At 27.9% G+C, this 13,450-nt stretch overlaps 1 protein-coding gene across 1 annotated transcript in view; it reads left to right on the forward strand.

Annotated features, from left to right (window-relative positions):
* Positions 1–13,450, forward strand: part of LOC107442145 (solute carrier organic anion transporter family member 74D) — a 64,399-nt gene that overhangs the window by 1,054 nt on the left and 49,895 nt on the right. The gene's annotated exons all lie outside the window — the stretch shown is intronic.

Here is a 13,450-nt window from a genome sequence, read left to right on the forward strand (position 1 = left end):
CACTCTGATTTTAGACAAAAAAGAAAAAAAAACATTATTATAATGCGGAATTCAAAATTCACGTGTCTTAATAATATTGCATTTTAAATATCGTAATGTTCGGAACCACATGAAAAAGCGTGGCAATAATTCCAGAAAAAATGTTAAATAATTCACTTGCATTTACGATGATATCAGCGTAAATAAATTCTGTTAAAAAGTGCTTAATGAAATAAGCTGTTTGAAATTGAAATGTCGTAAGATAAAAAATATCAGAACTTTTGAAATCAGGTGGACGTAAGCAGCAAACAAACGATAAGTTTAAAAGAAAAAAATAATTCAAAAAGTGATTAATTACACTTAAAATTTGCGTTTAGTAATATTATGGCACTGAAAATTTTGTGATTATTAAAACCACATGGCGACCTACAGCAACATCCAACAAAGAAGCAATAAAAAATCGCATAGAATTAGTTCAAACTCAGCTCGTCAAGAAGTGATGTTCATCATCATAGTGAACATCGTTTCATTATTATTATTTTCAGGTGTTGCCGTGGGCCACACGTCAACACATAGCGGGCCGCAAGCCGTGTGTATCTAACTTACTGATCTTAATGAGTAAAGCAACAAAAAAAAAAAAATATTACGATTTTTTTTTTTAAAGTCTAGCTCCAAAGTTGTAGTTCATGTTTCCTTAGTACTGAAAAAAAATTTATTTTGTTCAGTAATTAGTGGTCAAGGTGTTTTTATCTATCATCTATCCATTCATAGATACATATATATATATATAACAGTTGTTGAACAGGCGACGAAAATTTGAGTTTATAAGTACCAAAGTTCATGTCTGTAGCTTTGTAATTTTGAACCCTATTCAGAAGACAAGGGAACTTCGGGATCAGTACTCCTAGAGGTATTGATTTGTTATAGAAACTTGGAGGACTTTGTGACCCCGACAGATTCAACGTGCACCGGCCACCATTTATTACATGAGGATTCTTTGGCAGGTCGGATTTTAACTCCTATTTTCTCGAACGCGAGTTCAACGCCCTAACAACAAGGCTACCTCGGCCCGAAGGTTTCAGTTCTGAAATAATTTACGATTAAAATAAAATGTTTGAAATACATTTAGGGAGATTAGGGAGTTTAAAGCTTTTTGAAGTTTGATCGACCGACAATAAATTACAAACGGAAAATACGTTTTAAGGCATCCTATGGAAAAAAATGTAGCAATATATTTGTAACTTGTAACAATTATTTTAATAATTTTTTGTATTAATTGCGCAAAATTGTCTAAACCTAGCTTAAATATTTATGAAGATATGGACATTTTAATAATAAATTCATTCCTGTGCCTTGCGTTTTTTTGCTATACCTTTGCAAATATTTATTAAAATTGAACGAAACTTTTGGATCTGTTTAAAATTGATTGCAAAATTATTGCTTTGAAATTCGAAAGAAATTTGTTAAGAACTGTGTAAAATATGAACAATTAAAGAAGTTTTTTATGCACATAAGCACACAGAACATAAAAAAAAATTTTAACAATTTTTTAGTAAATCGTATTTGGCAACGCATTAAAAAAATCCGATTTAAATATCTTAAAAATTTAAAAAGTTTCAAGCAATTTTCTAAGTAGTTTTCTACTTTTTAGAAAGAAGTTATAAATGATAAGGGGTTTTTACAAATTTAATTTTGTACTAAAACAAAATTTATTAAATGATAATAATACCCTTCTAAAGATGCTCTGAACATATTAAGAAATAAATATTTAAGAAAGAAAAGATACGTTTATGGAGACCCTGAACATTTCCGGTGTCATTTTTATTAAATCTTGTTTAATAATACGAAATGAAATTTGCAGAAAACCTTTTATCATTTATAGCTTTCTCTTGAAATGTACAAAAACTATTTAGAAAATTTGCTTGATATTCAAATAAGTCTTACCATACTAGTCGCCAAATACGATTCCCTACAAAATTATGAAGACAAAAAAATTCTAATTTTTCCCACGCATGCCCATAATAAAAGAACAACATTAATTACTAATATCTTACGCAGTTTTAAACAAATTTTTCTTTCACATTTTAAATAAATATTTCTGTAATTAGTTTTAAATTGTTCTAATCTTTTTCTTCATTTTATTGAATATTTTTAAAGTTATAGCAAAAAAACGAAGGACAAAGAAATTCGTTTTTTTTTTAATAAAATGTCCATAATTCTAAAAATATTTCAGCTAGGTTTACGAAATGTTGTGCAACTATTGCACATAATAAGCAAAATGTTATTTAAGTTAGAACTTTATCACTACATTTTTGGGCATAGGGTGCTCAAAAACATTTCTTTCCGTTTGTAAATTATTGTCGGTCTCTCAAACCTCAAAAAGATTTCAACTTCATTGAGAAGTATGAAAAATCTCACGATCTAAACACTTCTGAATTTATAAACTGATTCTACCAGTATTATTTGAGAAATATAAGAAAAATATTTAATATAAAAACTTTTATTGACTTACTCCTATTTGCATTGATTTGGATTAACAGTTCAGAATATAAAAATTATGGACTAAACTGCCTCCAAATTTAAGGACAATTTAAGGATGCTGATTTACTAATTTGATTAGTTTCTACGATCCCAACAAGGATTCGCAGATGTACAATTGATAGTGGTTTCAGTAAATCCTGCACTTCAGCAAGAAAAGAAACATTTTTAGGAAAACTCAGATCTTTTTTTAAAAATTTTATGCGCAAATTTATGCTTATACAAAAGTCGGAGAATATAATATAAATACTTAAAATCGTTCATTAGTTGCAAAGTACGAAGAAAATTAGTAGAATATGATGTAGTTAGTGATATAATTTTACATTTCTTCCACATGGAATGTTCTATAGCATCAAATCAAGGGTCTCTAACAATGAAAGTAAGCTTATATCATACGCTATGATGACTCTTCTATGAAGACGTTCATTGTGTTCTTTGTTTTATGGCACATAAACAAAATTTCTGAAATTTCTTCTTTAGATGAATAATATTTATTCTTGCTTCAACAAAAGTTTGAAAAATTCAAAAATTTCAGGACATTTATTGAAATTTTTAATAATTAAGCAAGTTAAGGACACTTTCTTTCTTATTAGGGAAATTAAGGACAATTTTGAGCCCTGTATTTATTGAACATAAACCCACAAAAAAAATGAAATAATGTCTATGAGATATACAGATAATGATTTAATGATGCATTTATCGACGGTAAGTAAAGTTGAGTTGTCTTAAAGCAATTAAGAAATGTTATAAATTTACGAATTTTATTGACACATTTCCAACAGAATTTTTTATTTTGAATGCGAAAAATTATATTTTTAAGTAAATGAAAGAATTTAAAAGTGTTGCAAAAAGGGTTTTACGTAATCTTGCAATATGAAACTCAATAATGTGCATGACAAAGTAAATACATCAATCATTTTTTTTTTCAAGTTAGGAAACATGTATGAAAAAATGGTCAATTACTACACATCAAATTATGAAGCAAAATTTTTTAATCTCTCTCATTATTTTTATCCATTTATGCATATCTTACATTATTTATTTATGTATCTCTCACAATTTTCCTTAATAAAAATTATAGTTGAAATTTAACTCTAGGCACATTTAAAATTTACAGCTCAAGCCTTAAAATAGTATACAAAATTGAGAATTTTGTGAATTTTGCTACAATTGGTAATTGAACTTTGAAAATTAACGTAAAACACGAATAAACTAGTCTCAACATTTTGTCAACTTTGAAATTTTGATGCTTAGATCAATATTTTCTTGGAACTGTTCGGAAAATTCTTGAAAAATTACTTAATTATTTAATTTTTTTTAAATTTTCCAAAATTAAAACTTACGCTTTAGAATTATTTAGATAGCATATTTATTTCTGTGTAAGTTGATTTCATAATCATAAGTAAGCTATAGAGAATTATTAATGACTTAAACCAATAGATTAGTTTCTTCAAAAGCACGCTTTATTTTTCACTCATTAAAGTATATTTGTAATAAAATTTGTCAGAAAGTTTTCAGGGTAATTTCAAAGCAATAGAATAATTTGAAAGTTCAAAATTTGAACGCTAATATATATTTCCTACATTTAGTTGCATGCGTTTCAACAGTAGGAGAAGCATCTCTAAATAATTGAAAATAAATTTGTCCTTCAGTTTTCTTTTCCATTAAGAAAACGTTCTTATATAAACTCATAGAATTGGACAGATTTTTAACTGGCATTAAACAGGTAGCTCAAGGAATCTGCAACAAAAGTATTAGTTGCTGAATTACAACGGAATACTTTTTCAAAGAAAAAAAATCATTATTTATAACGCCAAATGCAACCTTTCTTGGCGAGTATGTACGCAGAAACACATCCTATTTTTCAATTTCCTTTTTTCAACATTCAAAACAGCTTGTAAAAAGCAGCTTTATTCCGGGGAGCTCAGTTTGTGATTATAGCCATCGCATTGAGTGATAAGATTGTTTAGTGCTATTTTTAGTTTATCGGCTGCCCAGAACATTATTTTCAGAAAATAGATTTTCTCTAACACCTGGAGAAACTTTTATGAAATTTCAGGACCTTATTTTTTGAAATCTTGAAAGTATTCGAAAAAGTATTTTGTGAGCTGTCTTTGATTTTTTTTGCTGCTTTTTTTTTAGAGTTTATCACTTTTGCTCTCTATATTTAAAAAAGTAAAACCTTCAAACTTCGATTCACTATCCACAATTGAACATGAATAGCTTTGTAGGGAAAAAAATGCACTTGTCAATAATACTTCTGATATATTACATCATACTTCTTTTTTATTACATTCACTCTACCAATGCTTATTCGTGGAAAGTAAATAATGAGAAATGCAAATAAATATATGATAATGCATGCTTAGTTTTCAATGATAATACTGATATGTTTTCATCTATAAGCATTCCAGCTTATGAAGTTATATTACTAGTTAAACCAGGGCTCGAAAAAACGCAGACATTTTACCCGTCCCCGAGGACGGCTTGTCCAACAATGTACCCGTCCTCCTTTGAAACTAACCCGTAGCTTCTGAATAAATAAAAATATAATTTTCTCTTCATTATTACAAGCATTTATATAAATTGCACAATGAATTAGTAGTTACTAGGATTACAAATACTAGGATTACATTATACAGTAATAAAAGAAATTCTAGGTTACTAATAGTAACCTAGTATTTCTTTTATGAAATAACTTATTTCTTTTATGAAATAATTTATTTCTTTTATGAAATAATTTATTTCTTTTATGAAATAATTTATTTCTTTTATGAAATAATTTATTTCTTTTGCGAAATGATTTACTTCTTTTATGAAATAATTTAAATGACAAAGGTCAAGACGGGGAAATGGCCGCTCGCGCGGACGTCGCATTCGAAAAATTAGTTGTCCGCAGGGAATTTTTGACCGCCGAGGACGGGCGGACGGGAGATTTTTCGAGCCCTGAGTTAAATATTTTTACGCATAGATACTTGGCGTTAGAAAAGTATTTCACGGTGAATAAAAGGCAATTTTAAAATAAAACTTAAGGATTAAGTTAAAGGATATTAACATTTTTACTTTTAAGAAAAATATTTAAAATTAGCTATTTAATATTTAATTTAATTCATTTTAATTAATTGAAAAGCGGAAAAATATATTATATTATTTTAGTTGTTAGAAATAATTATTTTTTTTTATCATAGAACAATTTAATATATATTTATATAAAAATGAATTTAAAATATCGATTGAAGTTAAACGTAAATTTTACCGATGAATATTTTCAAAAATAAATTTGCTTTAATCTTTTGCTCCCTCGCGTGTTTACACTCTTTTTAGCAGGGGGGGGGGGGAAGCTTACAATCGAAGAGTTTCTTTTAGTAATTTAAAACATTTGCAAGCCACTGCCGGCAACTATAGTAAATTTTTTTAGATTTTCTGACTCCTGCTTCGTGTCAATTGTTACGCTAGTTAAATGCAATGAGTAAGTTGCAGTTTGTTTTTTTACCTGAGAAATGGTGAAGTATGACACAATTTTTTCTCTTCGAAAAAAAAAGTTTTAAAAAAAGAAATTTAGAAATGACAGCTAATTAAGACAATTGCTTTCGACATGCGTTTGTTAATTTGTTCAACTTTGCATCCCCCTATGTTTTGCAAATAAATCTAAGTTGCTTAATTTTTATTTCAGTTAGATTGCGCTTGTGCGAACAAAAATTAGGAAGAAAAAAAATAACGTTATTTGAAAACATTTGCGTAAGTAGGCCACTGGCTCAAAATGTGGCAGAAAAAACCACGTGTGATTCGAACTTTTTTTCACCGCAGCCACTGACCTAGAACAACAATATTTATTTCTCTTTTTAATGTTTTTGGATGGCAAGTAAAATGTTGACCTTTTCTTATTATTTTAGTTTTTTTTTTCTTGATATAAAGAAAAAGTTAGTTCCTAAAAATACAAATGTAATAATTTTTATTCATTTAATATTGAAAAAAGTACTCAATAATAATTAGAGAACTCAATTTTTATTTAAATTTAACCTAAATTTTTCGAAATATTTTTAAAAATGATGATATAGAAATATCAGGGCATAGGAGTCGAAATCGGAAAAAAGATAGTCAAAATGTTAAAACATTTATTTTTCTTTATAATTGATTATTGATGTCGATAGAAAAACATATTCAGGAATGCAAATATGTACGTAGAATGCATAAAAATTGCATTTTACTTACTTCTATAGACTTTTTAAAAGCATTTATTTCGCTCAATTCAAAAATGTCATTTATGACAGTTATAAATTTGCATTGTTCTTGTGAAGAAAGGTAAATACTATGAAAAAAAATCAATTAGCAACGCATATTTGCCGTTGAAAATATAAAAAATAAAAATATATACTTTGTGCATTTCACTCGAGTTTCAATTGTGCCAGTAAAATCTGCATAGATTCAAAAACAGAAGAGTCTAATTTAACTGATCTTAAAAATTAATGGAAATCAATAGTTTTGAATGTTAATCTGAAAATTAATCTAAATTTTATATTGCAACCCTTATCTGAAAAACATTTAATAATTTTGTAAAATAAAAATATTCTTCGAATGCTGGTCTAATGATTTAATTTATAACTTATTTCAAAGACTTATTCTAGGCAGAAAAAAGTTGGTAACCGGAAGTTAGAATAATTGTATCCAATCAAAATAATAACAGAGTAGAGCCCAAACATTATCATTTTTCAGAAAGTAATTTTTTTAAGTGATTACAGAAATGTAAGAATATCCACAGTTATTTATGCTGTCTGAGAAAAAAATAAGAAAAATGAAATTAATTTCTAAAAATATACGACTAAACTAATATTTCTCGATTGTTCATCATATATTAGGCACGATAAGTAAGTTTTTAATTTCAAACACAACATTTCGAAATATATGCAGTATTTTATCCATTATCTCAATTGTTTTCACAGTTTAAGCTTATAAAAGTTACATTTACTTTACTTTTTTAATAACAATAAATACTCTTATATCAATATTTAACTGATGGATCATATTTTATGTAAAATAAGGAAATTCTCTTTTTAAATTGTCAAAAAGTCTATAAACATCTTTAAATTTTATTTTTTTCTTAATAGTGTAAAAATAAGTTAGACAAAAGTCCTCTATTTGAAAAAATATAAATTATTTTTTCATTGTAAAGATAATTATTAAATAGTAGGATCAAGTAGAATATCCAAATATTTAAGATATATTTATAATCGTATTAATGATTAAGAAAAACCATCTTTAAGTTTAGAAAGTAGAAAATCATTGAAATCAAAGATAGCAATGGAGTTGATTTTGTTGCTTTCAATAAATCCTAAAACAGTTTGATTATTGGTAAAACCATCGTTAATAATATTATTAAATATTATATTCAATTAGAGAGTAGAGTGTCAAGAATGTAGTTATAGAGAATATAGTGCCAAGTTTATTTAAGTAAGTATTTGTAGTTTAAGTAATTGCTCTAAATTTAATTAATGTTTCATAAAAGTTTGCTTTATTATTAAATATAGAAATTTTACAGAATTGATTTTAATTTTTAACCGCTAAGTAAGGTATATTAAAAACGTTTTCAGTTTTATTCGTAACCTATAGTTGATGTAGGAGTTATACACTTTGCTGTGAGTCAATAGGTGCTCTTTTTATCACTAAAATTCCATTTTAATATGGATAAATCAGATAGCTAAAACAAAAAGAACAAAATGGGATTTTTTAAAATTTCATTGACTGTATGGTGGGCAGAATAGAAATGAAGTATTAAACTAAAAAGTCTTGAAAGTAAAAATTTGCATAGATCTCAACTCAAAAATAATAAGCTATTAAATCTGTGTTTTTACATGGAATTGTTTTTTGATAAATGAATTTTATAATTGCGTGATAAAATTTTTTGAGATGGTGAGAAATCCACAAAAATTGAAATTAGCATTAAAGGGCTGTCTTAAGTAATAAGGTTTTCCTGATATTCCGAATCCATTTGAAATTAAGGTTGAGGAAATAAGTTTTTGTGTCTGGTTTCGTAACTTAATAGAATAATTATGCATATACGAGGTTAAAATTGGCATTTAGTTCGCGCGAATCCAATCATTAGAAAAGTTGTTTAGGATGTCTTATTTTGCGCACTGTATGCCCAATCACCATATAATTTCCTAATTGTATATAATCACTACTGCGTATGCATTGTATGTAAAAAATAAAAGTTTTATTTTACGCGGCTAACAAAGAACTAAAAAATCAGGCGAATGAGTGTGTAGCCATAAGCATGGAAAATAAAATAACATTTAATATGCCTTTCAAATTTAATCGTAAACTATTTGCATTCAGGTTTCTTTTTATCCACTACGAATCAGACACAAAACGTAAATTCTTTCAATAATAAAAACTTTTTTTTAAGGATTTCTAGATCCTTGAACCACACTATAAAAAAGTGTTCCCAATAGTTCAGACAGGGCCAATCTCTGCTCCAGTCATTAAAGAGATTTTAAATCTTTCTTGATCACAATTCTAATTTTAGCTTATCCAAAGGTAATTTAAAAAATATTTTCTCGGCTAATTATTATTTTCTATTACTTAATTTAAAAATGGTAGAAAAAAGTTTGAATTGTAAATTGTTAGGTATTCAAATGAAGGGGAAAGAACGGTTAATGTCCATTTTTAACAAAAATGACAATTGGATCGAAATCGGTTGCATTTTGAGGGTCAATGAGCTTTGACAAAAAAATGACGTATCTTTCTCCGAGAGTTATTGCACAGTGTAGATAGGTCATTTTATGAAAAAACTGCTTTTATCGGGGCGCTAATTCGTTTTTACTTAGAATCATCTTCCTTGGACATAAGCCAATCTTCCTCCTTGATCTTTAAATGTTTACATAATTTTAAGCTCTATAATTTTAATTGACAAATTCAAAAATTTGAACAGAATCAATTACATAGTTCTTGAAAATAAAGCTTTAAAATAATATAATTTGAAATTTCATTTTTCAGAATTGCGCAGTTTAGAATATTTAAAAAAAAAGTAGGTAGTTTACAATTCAACACAATTAAAATTTAAAATTTTTTTTTGGCCGTTTTTAGGTAAAAAAAATATTAAATAATTTTTAAAAATTAGATTTTCTATGAAATTATCCTTAGAAGAACAAACTTTTTAGATCATTCCAACGAAGTGATAATAATTGCAAAAAGTAAAATTAGTGTTAAGGATTCTAAACCGCTTTCCTGCCTAAACTATTGAGGCGTTATATACCATTGGCCTATTTTGAGGGTTGCAAATTTTACTTCGATGGAAATAAGGCGTGTTTTGTTAAAGGAAAAGTACTTTCTTCGTTTTGGAACTCAAAATATCATTCGGAACTTAAAGTATCGTCTTCATTTCGGGACTTAAAATATCGTCTGCTCAAATTAATTTTTATATGTAAAGCTAATCTCAGAACCAGCTTATTAGTACTTGATAATCCGATCAGAAGATACAAAATTATTAAGTTAATATTTTGCGCACTGTACTTATGTGGAAATTTCTGAAGAGGTCAAAAGTTGAATATTTTTTTCTATTTCCCTTTTTAAAGTTAGTCAGTATTTTCGATGTAGGAACGAAGCATTGAGTAAATAGAGAGCCGGCTTACTCTGTTAATAACTGAAATGATAAGCAGATTTACACTCTAGTTATACGCAATGCAAATACAGGTGACCTCAAATCAATTGTCAGTGCAGAATTTACAAATAGGAGGGAAAAGTGGTAAAAAACTGAAGCGTAAACTTTTTTTAAAAGACTTAATAAATCCAGAAAAGTATAAAATAATTTTAAACAATATTAAAAAGAAAGAGCCACTTTTCTATGGCTCTTTGCAAAAAATTAAGAAATAAAATATTGAGTGTTGATATACAGTCTTTACTAGCGTAAAGTCGTAGGTATTCGAATTATAATAATAACATCAAATAAACCACTGACAACTGTACAATTTAATAAAAAAGTCTTCCAATAGATTTTAAGACAAACTTTGAATAACTGGAATATTAACTGAAACTACATTAACTCAATTTTTTTAACGTTACGAACATTTAATTAATAAAATGTTCTGCGTAACTTAATTTCTTCTGGAAACTAAATTTTCTACATCATAGATCTGTTATCCAACTGAGCAAAAATTAAGAAAAAAAATTATCTGAGTAGGGTAAACTAATCAGTGAAGGAACATTTAAGCATAGTTTGTGTTTAAAAATTTAAAAATTTGTAATTTTAGTTAAATGCCAGTGACAACACATGTTTGTTATTAAATGCAAATTACGTAAAAAAATTATAAGGAACTTACTTAATATTGTTTTAAGCTTTTGATGGTTCAAATAATAAGTAGTCAGATAACCAAGTGAAGGAACAATAAATTTTCCAGTGAATGAACACTTCATTTAATGACTTTTTAATGCTCTTTATGAATTTATAAGCAATACGAATAAGACTGAAAAAATGATTTTTGTTGGAAGTACAATATGTAACCACAATTAACGTGGAAAATTGAAAATTTTTTTTCAATCATGAAATGGAAAGTAACGAGGGGTTGAATACAGAATAAAAATTTTGTTTTTATTTTCTTTTTCACAATTTGGTAGTCGATTCTGAATCACGAATGTTTCATCATTGTGATATCTGATGATGTTTTTATTACTCTTATTTTATTTCTATTTTTCGTTTTCATTATTCTCATTTTTATGATTCTTATTTTAATTATTCTTATTTTCTCTTTTCCACTTATTTCTTGAAGCTTTTTTTAAGTATATTTCCCTTCTTTCTCTTCGTCATACTTTCTTACTTTAACTTTTTTTCTGCATCTTCAGCCTCTTTAAATTTAAATTTAATTATTTTCTTTTTCTCTTGATTTGATCTTACTCACTATTCAATATTTTACCAGTGTAAATGGTTCTTCCAAATCTATTCTGATTTTCCTGTATTTCTTTAATTTATCACTGAATAATAGACGTGAGAAAGAAGTTTCGAAATTTGAGGAAAATCCATTTCGTTGACTTATATTTAGAGGATCTTCTGCAGTACTTACCATTTTCTTATTTTGATTACTTATAGAATCATTTGCTTTTCAACTAATAATACCTCAAGAGGACTTATCTCAAAACCAATTTTCAAGATAAATTTATTATCAATGTTAGTTGCTTCAGCTTCAGTGCTGAAGTTTCACTTATCCAAGCGTTCTTTTTGTAATACATACTGCTTCCAGTTTTAAAAAAAGCATAAGTTATTGGATGTTTGGAAGAGTAAACTTTTCAGTCAATGTTACGTTAAAAATTTGAAACATTTGATACCCCAATGAGGTGGTGCACAGTCTTGTTGCAAAAAGACATGTGGCTGAAGCTCTTCTAGTTGTGGAAATACGAAGTTTTCGTTCGTAGTTTTTTGAATGACCGTTTTCCAGGAAGATGGATTGGGCGAGGAGGTCCAATTCCTCGGCCACCCAGATCACCTGATATAACGCCGCTGGACTTTTTTCTTTGGGAATTTATAAAGGACAATGTTTACAGGAGGATCGTGTCGAACATTGATGACCTAAAAGCCAGAATTACAACCGCAATAGCCTCTGTGAATGTCGACATGCTTGCCGCTACCTGGCGTGAAATTGACTATGGACTTGATATTCTCCGTAAGACGAAGGGGCCACACGTGGAAGTTCATTGACAAGAGTCATGAAATCTTTTGAGTCTATCTAACCATTTATGTTAATAATTTTAATCTATCTTTATTATTTTATGAGTTATTAAGCAACAAAATGGGTCCGAGACTTTATAAACACCCTGTATTGTCGTAAAACTCTCCTGTTTGCAAGATCTAATGGAAGACTTCTGTGGAGCTTTTAAAGCTCGAAATGCGCATATATCACAAGGCTGGAGTACATTAGTAGCATTAGATAGAAATCTAAACAAGAGAATTTGTTTTGATGAACAAAACTTGCTCAGTTTCAAATTGATATGACATTTATGCCCCTCTAGTCGAAGCTAAATAGGATAGCATTTTCAAATAATCATGGACGCAAGCAGTTTGCAATATATTTGTAAAATGTTACTCCATCATCTATTCTGAATCACTTCTTCCAATGAAAATTTTTCAGCAAAAACTGATTTTGTAATATCTCGAGGAATTCTTCTGTAAGGACTTCCATTGGAGGTACTTTTTTTCCACCAGCTGAAAAGTTGCTCAGTACTGTTGCTCTTCCTCTTTCTTTCTCAAGAACTATAGAATATAAATACTTATAAATTTTAGAGTCTAAGATTTTTCTAGTTTTAAAGCGGAATTCGACATTTGTTTCGTCTGCATTGTAGATGCGATCACTTTCTAAAAGGATGTCAGAGCTATTTTCCTCCTTATGATACCACTGAAGTTCTTTAAGCCACCCTCAAATATTAACCTCTGTTAATATTCGAGGCTAGTTAATATTCAACCTTTGCTAATATTCGACGTACTCTAATTTATACAAAATATTGTTAAATTATTTAAAAATAAAATCTATAATATGACTGAAGGTAGATGGAATTTAAGGTTTCTTTAATTTTTTTTTTTTTATTAACATGGAATAATCACTTGTTCATTCATTAGTTTTTCATCGTTTGGTAATAATCTCTGTACTGGCTAATGCTGTGATGCTTAAAATAAACATATATGGCAGTACTTTTACTTTCGTTACTTGTACCGCCGGAACAAGTAAAAAGTACGTACTTTTACTTGTACTTCGTTACTTTTTAAATTTAGTACTTTTACTTGTACTTTCGTTACTTTTTTAGGGAAAAAGTACAAGTATTTGTAACGGAAATGTCGAATGAAATCGTTACTTTTTTCTGAAGCTCGGTAAGCTTTCTAAAAAGAAAAAAAGGAAGAAAAAAATTAAATTTAAAAAAATGCTTATGTTTTTCTGATTTATAAAATTAATGT

This window comes from Parasteatoda tepidariorum, chromosome 10, assembly GCF_982258835.1.
Source record: "Parasteatoda tepidariorum strain Cologne lab strain chromosome 10, Ptep-v5.0, whole genome shotgun sequence".
In the NCBI taxonomy this organism is placed as follows: Eukaryota; Metazoa; Arthropoda; class Arachnida; order Araneae; family Theridiidae; genus Parasteatoda; species Parasteatoda tepidariorum.